This window comes from Sceloporus undulatus, chromosome 1 (genome assembly GCF_019175285.1).
Source record: "Sceloporus undulatus isolate JIND9_A2432 ecotype Alabama chromosome 1, SceUnd_v1.1, whole genome shotgun sequence".
NCBI lineage: Eukaryota > Metazoa > Chordata > Lepidosauria > Squamata > Phrynosomatidae > Sceloporus > Sceloporus undulatus.
In genome coordinates, this window is record NC_056522.1 from 341,358,609 (window position 1) to 341,364,679 (window position 6,071).

Here is a 6,071-nt window from a genome sequence, read left to right on the forward strand (position 1 = left end):
TCTCAATTTTTGCTGTGTCTGGAAGAAGATGTGCCTCAAGAGCCTTCTGCAGGTATTTGTGTTTGCCTGTTCTGCATCTGTAGGTGTCTGGGCAGGAAGAATTCTGTCAGAATCTATATCAGCGAAAACTGCTGACACCCCTTTGGCCTAGCTGTCTGGGTATAACGGATAATTGCCAGTATGCCACTCTGTTCCAAAGCAAGAAGTCAGGTGAGCTTCATGGGGATAATTAGAACGTATTGCATAGTTTTGATTTCTTCTACAATGTTATGTTTGAAAATGGCATTTATTTTTCTTTTTTGCAATCTGGAGTCTGCCAACCTGACTCCCTTTTCAGTTTCCCAAAGCCACATCCCTAATAAAGGGGACAACCATATATGCTTTACATCAATGATTCCTAAACTCTGGCCTTCCAAGTGTTTTGGACTTCAGCTCCCAGAATCCCAGATTATTGGCCAAGATGGCTGAGGCTTCTGGGAGTTGAAGCCCAAAACATCTGAAGGACTAGAGTTTGGGAATCACTGGTTTATATGTTCTGTAACATTTGATGTTTTGACTGCATTCCCAAATTAATTCACTAGGATGTAGATCCCATTGAACTAAATAGGGCTTATTTCTGAACATGCATCTGATTGTATTGTCAAGAAGTAATTCTTTATTAAAACCAGTGATGATTTCCCATCTTTTTGCCTCTCTTTATGCCCTGAATTCAGTTTGCATATTTAGATTTCTTGATATAAAGTGAAGTGAAGTAATGATCATCCCACATTAACAAGCACAAATGAAAACATACTCTTGAGCAGAGGTTCCCGGTTTTTCAATGGTCTTAGTTGTCAAGGAAAATTTCTGGTCAACAGTGCCCTATTGCAGTCAGCTCTCCGTTTTTGCGGGGGATCCGTTCCCCCCCCCCCCCCCCCCCGAAAACAGAAAATCGCAGATGTTCAAGCCTTGTAGGCTTGAATGGGGGCATGTGCGTGTGAACAGATGTGGGCACACGCCGCCTTGGGCGAAACCGCATTTTAACCCCCTCCATTTGCTCCTCGCGAGTAAGCAAGGCTCACGGATCTGAAGGCCACAAAAATGGAGGGGCAACTGTATTTCCCAAGAGGCTGGGTTTATCTCTGTCTTTGCACTATGTCTCCAGAACTCACTACAGCCCTGGATAGACGGCAGCTCTTAAAGGGACCGAATAGAGTTTATCACCTGCATTGTGCTTCTCAGGCACGACGAACAGTTTTAAGAAATAAAGCACAGCTAAAGTTGGGAGGAGGGAAAGGGATTGGGTCTGAAGTTTCACTTGTGTTTCAGAGGCACACCTCAGAAACTTCATGTAACATTGACTGGCTTTAGCTCCCTCACAATAATGGAGTTCAGGAAGGATTGGGAAAGTTATTTCCACAGTTGTACCCCAGTTCTGGGTTGTAATTCTGTTAAGCTATAACTATAGCCCCATACTTTTCTTAAGCCAGCTGGTCAGTTACATTTTTGAGTGTTGTGTTTAAAAATTCTATCCTTTCTTGAGAAATGCAAAGGGGGGAGGTTAATTTATATGCATTCAAATATTAGAGCAATGGCATTATTATTTAAATAGTTTGTACTGTGAGAGCTAGTGTTGTCGTGGTTTGACTAAGGGCTCACATCACCACTTAATTGGAGACACCCAATAAATGATCTTGGGTAAGTCATACTCTCTCAGACTGAGAGGAAGGCAATGGTAAGCCTCTTCTCAGCCTTGCCAAGAAAACCCAGTGATAGGGTTGTCATAAGTCAGCACATGCAAAAGCACATAACAACATAACAAGCTTATACCTGTATTCACTCCTTTTATAAACTTCCACCTCTTCTATGCTATTGTGGTGTCTATGATGGACAACCTCAGAAGGTACAATAATCAATTTTTGGCCTCTGTGACACTGCTGGCAGTGATAGACCTTAAAATTCCAAATCCCCTAGATAAATGTAAACTGGAAGTTGTTTATAGTCCATTTCATCCCCCTCCCCAAATAAGTTGGTGATTTTCTGACCTACTGCTTCTGGGGGATGGGGGAATGATTCTGGAGGAATAGAGAAATAGCTTTTCTTTTCTTTTTTTCTTTTTCTTTCTTTCTTTTTTTGTATTTCCCCTCCTACATGAGGGGGTCACAGGCTGCAAACAAAGGCTTTAGGGGCTGTATGCAGCTAGTGGCCACATTTTGCTCATCTTGATCTAGGCTTTTGAAGACATGATAAAGACATCCAGGGTTATAAGCCTATGGCTTTTAGTTGTACAAATGTGTCAGGGCAAAAGGCTTATTGCTTCCAGCATTAGAGCATTAGACCAAGTTTTATTTTTATTTATTTTTCATTTAATAGATGGTTAGTTTTTGAAATTGCACTCATGCAACCAAGATGTTTTCCAGTGTGGTGTCATACAAAAAAGCAGTAAATTCTGTGTAAGTGATCAGTCTGAACACTTCTGAACTATTTTTTCCTGCAGACAGGCGCAAATACAGCCGTGCATTCTTGCTTCAGTTCCGTTACTGTGATGCTGCTTGTGAACGACCTGCAGACTTGGTCCTGCTAGAAGGTGTGACAGATGCTGTACCAGGTACCCCCCCCCACACACACACATACACACTTCTGCTACTTGCAGCCATGATATACCTCATTGGCAGAGACCTTTTAATAGTTAATGATTTGATATATCCCAGAAAAAGTTCACAGGTATGGCATTCTCATGTTTTTTGTATAAATTGGGCCTAGGCAAGCAAATTGGGGTAAACACATCTGGTGCTCCCACTTAGTGTGGTCTTTGGCTCCACTAGATAATTTCTGACATACTTGCCCAGAGGTAGTTTGGCACTTGGTCGACTCAAGATTGTTCTTGTGTTGAAGAAGGCTACCTGCTTTTGAACCTCATTGTCATTTTCCCTACTTAGTGAAATCTGACTGATTTGGAGAAATGTGAGGAATCATATTCTCTGCCCCTCCTGAAGGCATCCTGCTGTGGTTTGGTAGTTATAGGTATTTTCTATCAACAGCAAATCCGGGATCCAAAAGGCTCATGTGTCAAATTCCATAAGTCTCAAAGCTTTTTGGGATTGTGTTTTTAAAGCAGTAAACAATTTGCATATTGTGTGGCAAAATACTTTTGCAAGAAAGGGGATTTCAAAAGCAGGTTACAATATGTCCACATGAGTCTGATGCTCTGAGAAGTGAGAAATTAGATATGTCTTAGCCCTTGAATGCTCCTAAAGTAGTTGGGAAAATAGGAGCCATGCTTACTCTGTATTAGACCTTTGGCGTGTCTAGTTCATTATTGTCTACTTGTGTTGCAGCTTTCCAGAGTTTCAGATAGGATTTTTTCTTAGTCCCACCTGGAGAGGTAGGATATAGAGATATTACCTGATGATTTCCCATCACAATATTATTCAGGACTTCTGAAATAGTTCTTGAAATCAGATGTGTGTTCAGGTTGGTAAGATGATGTTTGGACTCTTTCAAGACAAATGTGTTTCTTGAATAGCAGCACTTTTACTTATCCCTTGAGTAGGGTAATCAGAGTACATAGGTGGCAAAGCAAGCAGGTCCATTTCTGACTAAGCAGAAATTCTTACTTCTGATAATTTCTGATTGCAGACCTGTTGCTTGAATCTACCAAGAAAGAATTGGAGGCCCTGCCAATGTTTTCCTTGAGAACATCAAGGCAATGTACATTCAACAGTGAAACTAACTTCACCTACTATTTTGTTGCCAAATAATGTGAATATTAGTGGACAGCAACTTTGACTATGCCTTTCATTGTGAGTCTGACCCAAATTCTGCAATTCAATGGTATATATAATTGTTTTGTTTTGTTTTGTTTTTGTTGTGTTGCAGATCGTCCTGTACACAGGCCTAAGGAGCTTTCTGTAGTGAACAGCTCTGATTCAGAACTGTTTTGTTCAAGGTAACTTGAATGGGAAGTGGAAAGGGGGTGGAGGGTGGGGATAAATAATACAAGTTCATTACCAATAACATAGCAAAACTAGATAATTATATGACTGAAGTGATAGTGTGATTCCAGTTATAAAGCGCATGTTGCAGTAGACGAGCTGGTTGTAACATGATTCTTCCCCCAAGGAAACTTTCTTAAGAGAAAGGAATTGCCTGATGTAGGCAAGGAGGCACTTCCTGGTGAAACTGTATCTTCCCAGTTGTCACAGACTCTCCAGATGAAGTGACAGATTATTTTCTGCCCCCTTTTAATTTGTTAACAATGAGATAAATTCAACCAACCAACCAGGATGACCTAAGTAAATGAAATACCCTCTTTACATTAACATGGAGGCATCATGTTATGACAGAACACTTGAGCATCCACAGGCTAAATCTCAATTTCAGTTGGATTCAAGGTATCTATCTATTTAGAGCAATTTTTCCACTCCCAGGGCATATTACATAATGAAAAACTTGTGGTTCCCCACGCCTATCTATTAAAACTGAAGGACTGAGGGTCTTTGCCACATTTCAATAATTCTTTCGGCCTGGCCAAATCCTTAACAGAGACAAGTGGTCTGTTGTTACTGCTGCAAGCCCTTACTTCCAGAAGGTTTGGGAGACAAGGCAGTCAGTCCTATGTGTGGCAAACCTCATCTGTTGTACAATCCTCGTCGGGGAGATATCAAACTAGCCCAGATGGCTTTTATTCTGTGGCAGAAATAGACAAGACTTCAAAATGGCTGATGGCAGTTACTGCCTTGTCATCCTGTGTGGACCTGCATTCTGTGCCTGACTCACCCGTATAAGTTCTTAGGAGGCAGTTGTACATACCATGGGATGCCATGCCTGGAAGGTAAGCGAGAAAGGGACTACAAATAATGGCTCCTTGCATGATTTTGTTTTTTTACTGGATTAATCCTTTTTCCCCTATTAGAAGTGCTTGAGATTACTGCTTGCTTTTTCTTTGCATCTCTTTTTAGCTTTGATTAATCATCGCCTATCGATTAAAACTGAAGGACGAGGGTCTTGTGCCACATTTCAGATATCGAGATTTGTCTGGGGTCACCTGGCATCACCTTCAGGCCCCCTGAGTGTCCACATCATGATGATGGTTAAACCAAATGGTTACCATCAACACTCTATTTAAGCATCACCTTCAGGCCGAAAAGCGCCAACTGAATAATGTTGGCATGTAACAATACCATCAATAAGAGACATCCTTGCACACAAATCTAGACTTTAAAAAGATTGAACTGTTATTCTTTGGCTGTCCCATTAGTTCTTTCTCCTGTTGCAGTTAACAGCTTTGTCAGGACTGCATCATGAAATAAATGGTTAACTGCTCTTCCCCCTTGTGTGTTTTTTCCCAAATCCCAAAACCAGTACACACACTCTTCCAGTGGTTGAATGCAGAGATGCATTGTAGATGATTTCTAAAGAACAAGGTAAATATTTCTGTAGAAACAGCTTGTGAGTATTATCTGTACTTGCTTGCTTTGACTCCATTATTGAGTTTTGCAACCCCTTCCCCTTCTTTTGGGGAAGGGAGCAATTTCCTTCGTGCAGGTATCCAGGCAATATTCAACATGGCTTCAACCTGACCTCTGTCTACAGCACTCCTTCCTGCAAGAGGTCGTCCTGAGATTACAACATGCCAATGGGAGCGGAGCCAATGTGGATTATATATTCTACTCAGCAAACCCAATCAGAATGATAATCAAGAATGTGTGAGTGTGACACAGTTAATATACAAGGTGGTTACAGATTGCATGTTACGTTCTTCCTGAGGACTTATATGTCTCTTCTACATCCTGGACTGGACATTGATTGTTAACAGTGTACACAGTGGGAAGATATATTGTTGTAGTGATGATAATGTACTATTCTATTTCTGATGCCTTTTATTTGATTTTGAACAGATCAGACTAGCGTGTTTTTCCCCTTTTTTTTTCTGGCATCATTTCCTTTGCTTATTGTTTCTTCTCTGACCTGTTCCCCTTGCACTTTTCTAGCACATTTTTGTTTCCATCTGTACTTACTCCTTAGAGCAGGATGTGACAGAACAAGGCGAGTTTCAGTCCCAGGCAAGCCCCCCGGAACAGGTCAAGTTC

The 6,071-nt window shown here is 41.1% G+C and overlaps 1 long non-coding RNA gene across 1 annotated transcript; it reads left to right on the forward strand.

The window, feature by feature from the left end:
* The first annotated feature begins 6 nt into the window (after positions 1-6).
* On the forward strand, positions 7-5,631 carry LOC121916223. The gene is made up of 4 exons (XR_006100811.1): positions 7-210; positions 2,477-2,587; positions 3,859-3,928; positions 5,506-5,631. It is a non-coding gene; the product is annotated as an uncharacterized LOC121916223 (long non-coding RNA).
* Positions 5,632-6,071: the final 440 nt, after the last annotated feature.